Here is a 14,681-nt window from a genome sequence, read left to right on the forward strand (position 1 = left end):
CCATCCCCTGTTGACCATGAAAAGGAAAACATGCCTTGTATTTCAATTTCAAATGTTGTATTTTAAAACGAAAATCAAATAACCATCGTTTTTTGTTTTTCAATACCTGTTTATGAAATGAAAATTGAATGAATGAAAAAGTACACGGACCAGAAACAGAAGACACTTCTGAGCATGACTGATACTAACAAAAAAGAGAAAAAAGAAAAAGAGAAAAAAGAAAAAGATGTCACTGACACATTTTCTCCTCTCTATCCGAGTTTGAAAATCGTGGATCCGGTCTTGGACATTCCATTCCCGTATCCTACCCCCGCCGCACGGAAGAGGAAGAGAGCAGCCATGTTACCGACGACCCGACAGATGAGAGGCGATCGGGCACGGGAACAGCTCATCTCACTCCTCCGCCGCACTGAAGCAGCTGCGACCGCTGGATTGCAAGTATTCCAAGGCCTTGCAGAGGAAACTGATGAGGACGGAGATGAAGCTGATGCATTTCCCATGATTCAAGTCCCTACACAAGGAGGGGGAATAGGCCTGGTGTATAGGGCCTGGACTGAATTAAACATTAGACAAGCGACAAGCCACCTTCCCCCGTGCAAAAACTCTGGTGCACAATTTACCATGGCCCTTCAGGCATTCATTGAGACTTTTCTGCCCACTGTTCCAGAAATACGACGTCTTCTGATGATAAACCTGGGGCCTATGGAGTATGCAAAGATCCGACACTTTCTCCCCGAAGACCCGACCGACGATCCAGTCCTCCACCATCCAAATCTTGCAAATAGAGCAAATGATGGCTACAATGACCTGCTGGATGAGCTCTCCAACGGACTAGAGACCATGTTTCCAGACAGAATCGACATGACACATGTGACAAACACCAAGCAGTATAAAGGCGAGACGGTGGAGGACTTCCAGCACCGGCTTTCTGAGACTTTTGATAGACACAGCGGCATTGCTCGCACCACTGCCGCCGGAGCAGTGGTTGAACTTTGGGAAGCTCATTTCAAAAACAGGTTTTTGAGTGGGCTGCTCCCTGACATACGAGCTGAAGTGGACAAAACCTGCATTGGACTGCCCGATTCAGCCCTGATGAAGAGTGTTAGACATGCTAGACATGCTGAGAAAATCCTGACCAGCACAAGAGACGGAGAAGAAAAGACAACAGAACAGTGATGCTGCACAGTTAACCCTCATAAAAACTGTGGCAGCAATGTCTCAAGAAAGAAGGAATGCGGGCAGAGGAAAAGGCAAATTTAGAGGAAGAGGAAAAGGCAGAGGAGGCAGAGGCAGGGGCCGGGACAACACACGGGTAGTGGACAAAGACACTTGCTACAACTGTGGCGAGAAAGGGCATTGGGCCTACGAATGTCCCCACCCCAAGAAGGACTCGTCCAAGGGACAGCGCAACGACCCCCAGCAGTTTGCAGATTGACAGGCGGTGGGGGATGGAAAGATGGGTGGAATGGACAGACTGGATGACACGAGTGCGCCTGTTAAGGAGGGTAACATGCACACACGCACAGATACACATGCTTGCAATGAAGACATGCTTTCCTGCATACCACAAACACCTACACCACCCCCAAACAATAAGCAAAACATATTAGATGCAATACAGCATATAGAAAAGAAGGAATTAGCAGAGAAAATGCCTACTTATGCTATGTATTCATCAGATGTGTATAAAAAACTGCTTACAACAGTGTTGACAATACAGGGGAGGGAAATAGAATTCTTGGTTGATTCAGGGGCTACAAATTCGGTTTTGAAAAAATCATTGTTTCCTAAACAAAAGCTTTCTGGTAGGGTAATTCTTTCTAGAAGTGCGAGTGGTTTGATAATGCCAGAGAAATTTACCGTTCCAATGACTTGTGTGAACACAGATCCTACAGATCCAGACCCAGATAGAAGAGCAAAATGCTAATTTTTGCTCTCACCTGTGTGCCCGGTAAATTTATTAGGAAGAGATCTAATGTGTGTTTTTGGTATAGGGGTAATTCCTACCCCCACTGGCCTCAGGGTTGTGCGTTTTGACAAAAATCATCTTTTTCCTGACATGTTTTTGTTAAAATCAAAAAGCACACACTCCTTCACATTTCTATGGGACATTAACCTTTGTCGGGCTATCGACCTCCTGACAGAAGCACAACAACTAGTGTCGCCTTTAGCAGTGATGAGAACACCACAACAAATGCATTGTATCTCTCTTGTCTCCCCAACTCCAGACGAAGAATATGTTGACAAATTCTTGACCAGTCCAAGGACGAGCTAGAGTTGTCTTACGTCTACTGGCACACGCACACATGCGCAGTGACGGTAGCCTTGACTGATAAACAGAAAAAGTTTTTCAGAATTTCTAACTCTGTAGCTCATATTCTTCTCTCTTTGTCTCCAACAGACCAGGAGACAGACCCGGGACACTTTGTCATGACCTGTGAGAAACTGACTGACTGGACTGACACGGCTGATGACTGTATTTCATATTCTCCCTCAACAGGAAATTATAGAAAACTTTTATCATGGCGCGTGCCTTGTATCCGCAGTATCTATATATTGAGTGAAACTGCGCCTACAACAGACACATTTTTGCAAGGTAAAAACGACATTTTACCTACTGACGTCTCACCACTTTTAGCCAAAGTGCCAACACACCTTTGGGCGACACATAAATATGACGTGGGGTTGATTAAAAATGGTCAACCTGTCGTCATAATACCATGTTCGGACTACAGACCACAGAAACATCAATATCCGTTAAAACAGGAAGCTATTGATGGAATCCGACCCGTTTTTAACTCCTTATTGGATACAGGAGTTATAATTCCGTGTCCAGATTCTCCTGTTAGAACACCGATTTTTCCGGTAAAGAAAATACGGCCAAAAGGCATTCCGACAGAATGGCATTTTGTTCAGGACTTGAAAGCTGTCAATGCAGCTGTTCATGCGCGTGCACCAAATGTGCCAAATCCATACACAATCCTACAGGGAATTAAAAGTGATGCTAAATGGTTCTCTGTCGTTGATTTGTCTAATGCTTTTTTCAGTGTCCCGGTGGACAAAGACAGTCAGTTTTGGTTCGCTTTCCTGTTTGATGGAAAACCATACACTTTCACACGCCTTTGTCAGGGATACACTGAATCTCCGACGATCTACAATGACGCACTGCGCGACAGCCTAGAGAGCTTCACACCAAACCTAGGTTCAAGTCTGCTGCAGTAGGTAGACGACATTTTGATTGGAAGCTCAACACAAGAGCTGTGTGAGCAAGACACGATTGCGCTATTGTGTCATCTAGCAACTGAGGGACACAAAGCCAGTCTTAAGAAATTGTAATTTGTAAAACAAGAGGTCCACTTCCTGGGACATGACATTTCGGGGTCAGGGGAAAACCTTGTCTCCCTTCCGAATTGAGGCAATTGTTTCCCTACCAAAACCGGTAACGAAAAACAAATGATGTCATTTTTAGGGATGTGTTCCTACTGTCGTTTTTTCATCCCAAATTACGCGGAACTTGTTCAACCTTTAGGGGACGTGATACGGTAAAGGGACTGACTGCACACAATTTGGTAACCTGGACTGTTGAGGCCGAGCCGGCCTGTTTTGTAGATCTTAAAAGGCCTTTCAAAGTCCCCAACCTTAGGTTTGCCAAACCCAAATCTTCATTTCACTCAGACAGTGGATGAACGCGTAGGATGCATGACTTCTGTTCTCCTGCAGCGCCATGGAGACAGACTGAGGCCCGTGGCCTATTTCTCTGCAAAACTCGATCCAGTTGCAGCAGGCCTTCCGATTTGTCTCAGAGCTGTAGCAGCTGCTGAAAGGGGCCTTGGCAGCATCACGTGACATAGTAGGATATGCTCCACTCACACTGCTAGTCCCACATGCTGTCTCTTTGATCCTACTTGAACAAAAGGCTTCACATTTGTCTGCAGCACGATACTACCGTTATCATACAGTACTTCTTGACATGCCTAACGTAACAGTTAAACGTTGTACTGTACTTTAACCCTGCTTCTCTTATGCCTACACCAGAGGCGGAGAACCACATGACTGTCTGGCAGAGCTGGCGCAAACATGCACACCTCGCCCAGATCTTTCGGAGACTCCCTTAGAGAATCCAGACCTCATTTTGTATGTAGATGGGTCAGCCTCGCGCTGCCCACAAACAGGACAGGGACAGGTAGGATTTGCTGTAGTTTCTGACACTGAAACTATGATTGCTAAATCTCTCCCAAACCATTTGTCTGCACAGGCTGCTGAGCTCATTGCCCTCACAGAAGCATGTAAGTTGGCTGATGGCTCATCTGTTACAATCTTCACGGACTCAAGGTATGCTTTTGGAGTGGTGCACGACTTTGGTGCACTGTGGAAGCACCGACAATTTCTGAAATCTGACGGTAAGCCCATTTTACATAATTTGATCAATGATCTTTTGACTGCTATTCTACTACCAACACGGGTGGCTGTATGTAAATGCACTGCACACACAGGAGCGCAAGATGCTGTCTCTAGGGGTAACAGTCGTGCTGATATAGCTGCCAAAGCAGCTGCACGCTCCCCTCACACTTGACACCTTAGCTCACACTGCAGAGGATCACTTCTCACTCCCAGAGTCTGTCATTGCTATGCAGACACATGCTACACCACAAGAAAGACAACAGTGGAAAACAGTAGGGTGCACCTTTAACACTGGCATCTGGCTAGGGCCAGATTCTAAACCATGTCTCCCAAAACACTTTTTCCCACATTTTGCTAAGTTGACACATGGGTTAGACCATATCTCAAAAGGGGAATGATGGTAGCTATCACACAGACATGGTTTACAAAGGGGTTCACTACATTTGCAGAAACATTTTGTAAAGCTTGCATAATATCGCGACAACACAACATTGGCAGAGGAGTGAATGTAACACGACAGGCAGCACACCAACCACCAACACGACCATTTGAACATTTGATGATGGATTTTGTTGAGCTAACACCGTCAGAGGGGAAAAACATTGCCTCGTTATGGTTGATATGTTCTCTAAATGGGTGGAGGTGTTTCCGGCCAAAAGACAGACAGCTTCAGTGGTGGCAAAAGCTCTGATGACTGAAATCATTCCCAGATGGGGAATACCGAGCCTTGTGTCTAGCGACAATGGAGCTCATTTTGTAAACTCAGCGATAACACAAATAAGCTTGTTTATCGGGATAAACATCAAGACGCATTGCGCTTACCATCCACAGTCCGCGGGATTAATAGAACGCGTGCGGAACGGCGTTAAAAGCAAAACTAGCTAAATGCTGTGCAGACACAGGACTTCCTTGGACAAAGCGCTTCCTTTGGTCCTAATGTACATGCGAATCGCGATACACAAACTCGTTCAATCTCAGTCCGTATGAGATTCTGTTTGCCAGGCCTCCTTATGTAAGGACAGAAATGCCAAAGGCGGCAATTCCCTCAACAGCTCTATGTGAACATGACATGTTGAAATACTGCACCCAACTTTCTTCTGCTCTTTCTGACATAAGAAAACAGGTTTCAGCGGGTCTGCCTAAACCAGCTGAGGGACCACTGCATAAGCTCCGGCCTGGGGACTTTGTGGTGATCAAAAGTTTCAGGAGGAAGAACTGGCAGTCCAGACGGTGGGAAGGACCCTTCCAGATCCTCCTGGTCACTCACACAGCAGTCAAGGTCGCGGAACGATCCACGTGGGTGCACGCAACACACTGCAAACTGGTTCCAGACCCAGGAGGGGTGCCAGGTTCGCTAACACCTGCAACAAGTGACGAGCAGGTTCCCTGCTGAGTCACCTACGAGGGAAATCAATTCAGAGACCAGCTTGACAGACGGCGTTCTGTGCTATCTCTGAAATCAATCCGGGAAAAAGGAGTTTTTCTCACTGATTTGCAAACACACTGAAGGAGGAGAGAAAGTGTGACCAACATACTGGTATTGTACCTTTTTGAACACAGCACATTCCTGAAAAACACTCATTCTGATGCTCTGACACTCACAGCACAGTCCTTGTTTTCTTTACACTGAGGAACTGTTGACATTCCTCTGTGACTCAGAGCAGTGTGCTCAGGCACACACATACAGGAGCAGAGTGCTGTGATATGCACACATGATGGAGCAGCACGAGAAACTACTGAAATGGTACCCTCCGAGGAGATTCGGGGGGTCCAAATTTGTACTGAGTTTATTCTTCATTACTGCATTTGTGATTTTTGCATTCGTAATGTTAGAAAGATATGATAAACCGCTGACTGAAGTAACCATTTTTTCCAACACCACTTCTCCCAATGACACAGACACACCCAGACACACTAGGAACACCAGTGAGGAGCATGGGAGGGGAAAGCGAGTGACGCGTTCCACAGTTTCTGCGTCTAGGAGTAGATGGCGTTCAGAGTACAACAGGTATCACAGAGCTATGAGAAACATGCTAATGCAGCATCAGATGGGATTGGACCTATTGCTAGCAGCACAGGGGGGACTTTGCCACATAAACGGCACACACTGCTGCACATTCATTCCAGACATTTCAGGAAACATCACTGACACCATTCACCACTTGAACCTACTTTTGACTAATCTCAAAGCACAGGACGTTCCAGAACACTATGCAGGATGGGACTGGTGGGCCTGGGTTTTTCAAGGGGGGTGGAAGGCTTGGTTAGCTAGATTTATTGCACCACTAATAACTTTGATGTTTGGTTTCCTGATCTGTGTATGCTGCATAATCCCACTAGTCAAGAAAATGATTTCCTCCATCTTCATGGTAAATATGATACAGTATCAGGCACTTCAGAATACTGAGTCCTCTGACTTGTTTCGTATGTCCAGATATGATGATGAGGTTCTGGATACTGTTTCTGATACTGTGTGAGACTGATTAAAATTTTTTGTTTTATTATTTTTACTTAGACGTGAACGCTTGCTACAATTAAAAAGGGTTTTCTTTTGTACCTCTTTAAAAAACAGCATTTCAGCAATAGACAATTATATCCATAAGTTTGAATCTTTAAGAAGTAAAGGTTGAATTTTGTGATTAATTCTAAGATATGTTTAATGTTTGAATCTTTAAGAAATAAGGTTTGAATTTTTAAAGTAAAATTTATTTTGTGTGATTATGTTGTAATCAAAAGGGTGGACTGTGGTGGCAAATTTTATTTTAACCATTATTGATTAATGATTATAACCATTACTCACACTAATGACTCTGAGACTATTATTGATTTCCAAAAGTTTTTCCGAAACCTAAGATTGAGGGAATTTTTCCATTCTGATATGAGAGACAATGTAACTAGGAGTGATCCTCCTTTGGGTCAAGTCTAAGGGCCTGTCACTTTTGCCCCAAGTGGTTTGGCCTATAGTTGTTTCAAGAAAAGGTCCACATTTATTCCTCCTAAGTACCGCAATGCCTCTCTGGACACATATTGCCGTCTCGTTGAGAATGATGTAAAGGGTCTATTAAAAAAGACAAAAGAATACAAAGTGTACAATAATTGGTCTAAAGAGGAAAGAGAAGCTGTAATGGATTTGAGTAAGGATAACAGGATTGTGTTAAGGCCTGCTGATAAGGGGGGAGCTGTTGTTTTGCAAAATGTAGTGCATTATGAAAATGAAATAAAAAGACAACTAAGTGATTTAACATTCTATGAGACATTAACCTCTGATCCTACCAATAGGTTGAAGATTCGGGTACATTCCCAACTAGAACATCACTTCAACAATGGTGAATTTGACAAAAATGGCTTTGAGTTTCTTAAGATTGAACATCCGGTGATCCCTGTTATTTACACACTCCCTAAAATACACAAGGGTTTAGATATCCCTCTGAAGGGAAGACCTATTGTTAGTGGGATTGGAAGCCTAACACAAAATATATCTGCCTACGTTGTCTACTTCATGAAATCAGAAGAGGTCACCCTTCCCTCTTATAAACATGACTCTATTGATTTTATCAATTCACTGAAAACCTTTGATGTTACCTCTGACAACTTGCTGTAGGCTACTTTTGATGTTCAGAGTTTGTACACAAATATTCCACATGACGGTTGCCTGGAAGCACTCCAGCATTTTCTCTCTTTAAATCAGGCTGAGCCAAAACCCAGCACTGACTGACTTAGACTTGGCTAATATAGTTCTGACCAACAACTTTTTTCGCTTTCACGATGACTTCTATATACAAAGAAAGGCACTGCAATTGGAAGTAAGATGGCTCCCAATAATGCCTGCTTATATATGGGTCTCTTTGAAAATCAATTTGTGTTGCATCAGAGTAATCCATTTTACTCAAAGATCTTATTCTACAAGCGGTTTATTGATGATATTTTTCTGATTATTGACTGCACAGAAGATTAATTAATGAGTATTCCATGAGTATCTTAACTCTTGTAATGAACATTTGAAATTTACTTTGTAATATGAATAAACATTGCATCAGTTTCCTGGATATTCAGGTATATAAAGATGGTACGACCATAAAATCTGATTTGTTTCGCAAGCCTACTGATCGTAACACTATATTACATGGGGATGGTTTTCATCCCAGGCCTTTGGTCAAAAGTCTTCCGATAAGTCAGTTTCACCGTGTGCGGAGAATATGCAGCGACCATACATCTTACTCAACACAGGCTGTAGACTTGACAAAAAGATTCCTCAATAGAGGCTATAAACAAGACTGGGTTGATTCGGCCAAGAAACTATTTGATCAGACAACACAAGAGGAGTGTCTTCGATCAAAAAAGCACCCTAAAGATCCAAATAAGTCCCCTTTATGCTGTGTAAAATGTTCCCCACTGGTGTCAGAATTCAGAAAATCTGTCTATAAACATTAGCACATTATTGATTCGGACCCTAGACTAATGAAAGTTTTTCCAGAAAAACCTATGCTTATCTGTCAGCGTGCTCATAATTTAAGAGATCGCTTAGTTAAAAATGATATATGTCCGCAACCCACAACTTCCTTTCTTAGTATGCCTGATGGTAACTATAAATGTGGTAGTTGCGCCCAGTGTTCGTATACGCACAAATGTAAAAGTTTTAATCATCCACACACTGGTAAATTAACATCCATTCGCGGTGTGATTACATGTAGCACTACACGTTATTTATTTGATTCGCTGCCCTTGTGGTTTAGCTTATGTGGGTAAAACAACGAGAGCGATCCGGACCAGAATCAGTGAACACAGAAGCACCATTAGAACAGGGGATAAGCGCAGCCCTGTAGCAGCTCATTTTAAACAGGCAGGGCATAATGTCAGCGCCCTCAGATATATAGGGGTGGAGCGAGTCAACAAACCTCCTAGAGGGGGAGACCACGATAAAGGGCTCCTCCAACGGGAAACCTTTTGGATTCATTATCTAAACACAATGTCTCCTCATGGCCTTAATGAAGAATTTGATATAAAACCATTCTTATAAAATTCTTATATAAATTGTTGATAATATTGTCTGTTTCTTTAAGTACTAATGCATCAGATTTTCTGAATGTGTGGGGTAATGTTCATTAATTCTTTAAACTGTTTGTGGTAGCTTTATATGGAATTGTTTCCTCCACTGAATGTTTTTTCCCTTTTTTTCTCCTTTTTTTATCATGGTAACATCATGTAACTTTTTGGATATATTGTATTTTAAAAAGCCCCCCCTCTTCGGAGATGTATATGGTGAAACCCTCTATGAAAATGTCATGGGTGGGGCTTTTTTAAGCTATTCAGACCTAATCAGACCAATTAAAGCCAGATGGTGTGTCAGCTGAATGTGAGCCCTACATATATCCTTTCATCAAATGTATTCACCATTTGCCTGAAGAAGACCCAATCGGGTCGAAACATTGCATTTATATTAAATATGGGAGTTTAAGCAGTGTTGCGGACATTACATTTTTTTCATTTTAAGTATTTTCATTTGTCCTGCACCTGCCAGAATGTGGGATGTGCACACAATTACTTTTATAAGATTTTATATCTATACCTATCTACGAAATGACTTGAAGAAGATACAATACAAAAATACTTTTTGTAACCCTTTTTTAGCTGCTGCTAAGTCAATTGCACTAAAGCAGATTATCTAATGCTGCTAACTTTTTATTCACTTAGTAACGTCAAGACTTTTTTATTTAAAATGATTAAGTAGCAGAAGTGAAGCTCCACTAAGATTTTTTGTGTTCAAGTGTTACTGTATAAATTTTTATTCGGACCTAAAGCAAAGAAAAGCTACTGGTTGCTACTGTGTGTGACAGCACTACTATTGTTAAACTGGTCAATTTATTTTATTGTTCTCAGATGTTTGATAAATGCTGCTAAGTGCACTAAACTTTATTTTTTCATTGAAAAGTTTATTTGACAAAGTTAAGTTTATTGTCTTTCTTTCTTCTTACCCATTTTGTTTATACAATATATGTTTTTACGTTATACATGTTTAATGTAAGTATACAAGTGCAGATTGGTGTTCAAGTGTTCAATAAATGTTTTTGTTGAGAAGTTTTGTGTATCTTCTCAACTTTGTCACTTCTGGAGTCTTCAGCTGATCTTTTTAAATGTTATTATGGTGCATAACTTGTACATAATGTGTTGTTGCTGGTAACCGAACCACTGATTAAATATGTACATTGAAGTGATACTGGCGTTAAAGAACCTCTGATCGCTGTCTGATTCTCTGAAATGAATGCCCGCATTGCATTGTGGGATATGCTGATCTAGAGATATGATTGTAACTTCTCAAATTACATCGTTAATGCTGTGAAATAGTCACAGTTTGGTTAGATTTAGGCACCAAAACTACTTATTTAAGTTGATAAATCTCCTGTTGTGTCTTCATCATAGAAAGTGAGACTGAACTGTCCAATGTCCAGAGAATCTCATGTGGACATCGTACAGAGTTGATATGTTACAACAACTTAACATTCTCTGTTTCTTTATACTGTTATGATGTTGAATTTGATTATCTGCTTTCAATAAGTTAAAGTTCAAACAAACAGATTAAAGATATGCTCACAGATGTAATTGTAATGATATATGTTTATTTGATTAAAATGACAGAAACAAGAGACAATCAGAAACATTAATCACTTAAAAATACACCTTGCTTATCATTATTTGGATGCAAATGAAATCAGTTTAAATCTATGAAGTGCTATATATGAAGACTTGTTTAAGACAACAAAAACCTGCGTGACTATCACAGAGCTGCTGTTTCTGTCTTACATGGGGAACAGCAGATGTCCACTGAAGGTGGTGCCATGATCATTGTTGTCTATCACGACGGTGTTACGCACCAGACGCAAAAACACAATGTCTCCCACCTCAAGCAACATTGTGGCACCATTAGAAACACCGTGTTGCCCCCATGACATGAAAATCTTCTCTGAGTTCTTGATCAACACAGCACCTGCAGCACGGTCGATGTCGCCATTTACACCGAGCCACCACTCAAAGTGGTACGCTCCTCTCACCGGGGCAGTGAACACACCTGTTGGATATTTATGTTTGTCATTTTGCAAATAGAAATTTCAGAAACTGTTTGAACAGCAACTTATTAGTGAAAAGTATTTGGGATGTCTTGGTTCATCTTTCCACTGTTCCAACAATCACCACTCTGGTTTGGTTGGAATAAACTCTTAATTCACCCATTTACATGTAGAGCTATGCTGGCACTATACAGGCTAAAAGTCCTGATTATTTACATGGAGTCTGGTAGAGATATGCTGGCTCTATACACGCTAAAAGTTCTGATTATTTACATGGAGTCTGGTGGAGATATGCTGGCGCTATACAGGCTAAAAGTCCTGATTATTTACATGGAGTCTGGTAGAGATATGCTGGCTCTATACACGCTAAAAGTTCTGATTATTTACATGGAGTCTGGTGGAGATATGCTGGCTCTACACACGCTAAAAGTCCTGATTATTTACATGGAGTCTGGTGGAGATATGCTGGCTCTATACACGCTAAAAGTCCTGATTATTTACATGGAGTCTGGTGGGTTTGGTGGTGGTGATTTCGGGGCTGTTTCATGTTATTCTAAAAGGATCTCACTTTTTAATAATAACTTGGGGGATGCTTTTAATAATGTCTTCAGACACTTAGAATAATAATCTATAATTTATTGGCTTTTTCAAATGTTTTGCAAAAAAGAAATACATTACTTTTACAAATACAGTGTTTACACATGTTTTTCAGTACACATAGTACAACATGTAATTATCATAGAAACTTGTATTATAAAGATCATATCGATATTGGTGAATATTGGTAATTGGCCAAATTTAATTACTCTGTGTTCATTGTTCATATCGGTGCATCCCTAACATGTATTGTTAGAATATCAGAACTACCTGTGTTGGAGTTGTAGGCATTTCCGATGTTGGTGGGCACGTATTTGAAGATCAGGGGAGTGTCCGTGGGAAAGGGTCCAATAGTTACTGATTGGCCTTCAATCAGCAAAGCAGCTGAGAATGCAACCTGTCGGACTGAGAGAGAGAGAGAGAGAGAGAGAGAGAGGGGGGGGGGGGGAGGAACACACACACATGTGGAACAAACTACTGCCAGCAATGGGAGAAGAAAAACATTTAAGTGAACTAATGGCCTGATGGGGACAGAACAAAATGAAATAGAAACAGGTAATTATTTTGCAGCACTGATTCATGGTTGTTACACAAAAACTACCAGACATGTTTCCAGGTAAGAAGTCACAAGATTAAATATGTCATTTGTAAAGTATTACGTTGAAACAAAAGGAAAATATTTGGAACATAAAGGGTGGATGAATTTCAGCATAATAATATTATAAAACTAGTTTAAATTCATATATATTCAAATATTTTAAATTAATACTGTGAAAACAACATATATTATCTCATTTTTTTCATATTAAAATATTAATATAACTATATTACCATTATCCTGATATATAGTATATAGTTTGTTCCACAAGTGTGTGTGTTCCTTTAAGAACTGTAGGACCTTTGCACCATGGGACTTCAGTCAGGAAGTTGAACGTGAGCAGGACAGCCTTATGTGTTATCTCTCCATACAGTCCGCTTCAATCTTCGACGTTCCATGCCTTTGGTAGCATTCTCGGTATGTGAAACAGATGCTGACATACTGTTCTGATATCTTTGTTAATTATTGTCAGAAAGTTTGATGTGCAATATGTATATTTTTGATGATGATTGATAGCTCATATTAGACTATCAGTACGCTTCATTAAGCTAGTTTGCCACTGTTATCTTGGGTTGTGCTACATGTAAGTGTATTTTAGTTTATTTAGATAAACAATATAGGTTATTCTATGTACACTGTATAACAATACATTACATATTTCCTTTATTTCAGGTTACATGTTAGCTACTGTATTTACTGCTGCATTACAGTGTTGTGTAGTTATATTGTTTTCACAATTATGATTGTATAATGTTTGTGACTCATCAATACGTAAGCAACTGGTCATTGTGTTTCATTTCCCAGTTTCACCCTTTCTAAATAAACTGAGTTACGACAATCCCAGTCTCCAGTGCTTGATGGTGGATGGTGTTTAGCTGCTGGTCAGATTGCACAGGGTTACATGCATGCAGGAAAAGAAACATTTCTGGTAATATTAGAATAACAGAGGTGCAGAGATTACCTGGAAACTACCGGAAGCATTTCAAGGTAATCTCTGCACCTCTGTTATTCTAATATTACCATGTAATACAATAGAAGAAGGCAATGTTGCATTTTGCGGTACTGATTCATGGTTGTTACACAGAAACTACCAGAAGCATATCCAGGTAATCTCTACACCCCTGTTATTATAATATTACTATGTAATACAGTAGAAAAAGTCAATTTAGCATTTTACGGTACTGATTCATGGTTGTTACACAGAAACCACCAGAAGCGTTTCCAGGTAATATCTACACCTCTGTTATTCTAATATTACCATGTGTTGGGGACCAAGAGCTTGGTTAAATCTGATTTTAACCAAAAGGCCTCATATTAAACTGACCTCTGGATACAGGACACACATATGCTCAGAGACAAAGGAACATGTCACCAAGACAAAGGAATCTCGGCCTGTATGTAAAGCTCAAAGCCTGTTTAATTCACACCTCTATGTGAAAGGGCCAGCCAGAAGGGAAACGCCTCACAACTGGCAGGAAGTTAATTCAATTCAATTCAATTTTATTTATAGTATCAAATCATAACAAAAGTTATCTCGAGACACTTTACAGATAGAGTAGGTCTAGACCACACTCTGTAATTTCCAAAACCCCAACAATTACAGTAATTCCATCAAGAGCAAGCATTAGCAGTGGCTATCGCGACAGTGGCAAGGAAAAACTCCCTTTTAGGAAGAAACCTCGGCAGACCCAGACTCTTGGTAGGCGGTGTCTGACGGGCCGGTTGGGGGTGTGATGAACAGTGGCGTAATAGTCACGTTAAAGGTCACAGTGACGTCGAAGGTTATCGTGGAAGTTCATGTCATAGCAGGGCACATCGTGTCATACTGAGTAGTGCTGTCCCCTATACCGGATCCAGACTACTCTGTGCATAGGAACATCACAGCAGGGCGTTGCGGGATGTAGCGTGGCGCTGCAGAGCATGGGTGGATGCGGCGGATGCAGCAGGATGCAGCGGATGCAGCAGGATGCAGCGGATGCAGCAGGATGCAGCAGGATGCGGCCGGGATTTGCAGAGAATCACAG

General features: G+C 41.2%; 1 protein-coding gene and 1 long non-coding RNA gene across 2 annotated transcripts in view; one reads left to right on the forward strand and one right to left on the reverse strand.

Moving 5' to 3' along the window:
• Positions 1-14,681, reverse strand: part of LOC120543939 — a 309,254-nt gene that overhangs the window by 152,246 nt on the left and 142,327 nt on the right. The window lies entirely within an intron of this gene.
• On the forward strand, positions 4,075-5,976 carry LOC120543946. Its single transcript, XR_005636416.1, has 2 exons — positions 4,075-4,400; positions 5,518-5,976. It is a non-coding gene; the product is annotated as an uncharacterized LOC120543946 (long non-coding RNA).

Source organism: Perca fluviatilis, chromosome 16 (assembly GCF_010015445.1).
Source record: "Perca fluviatilis chromosome 16, GENO_Pfluv_1.0, whole genome shotgun sequence".
Taxonomy (NCBI): Eukaryota; Metazoa; Chordata; class Actinopteri; order Perciformes; family Percidae; genus Perca; species Perca fluviatilis.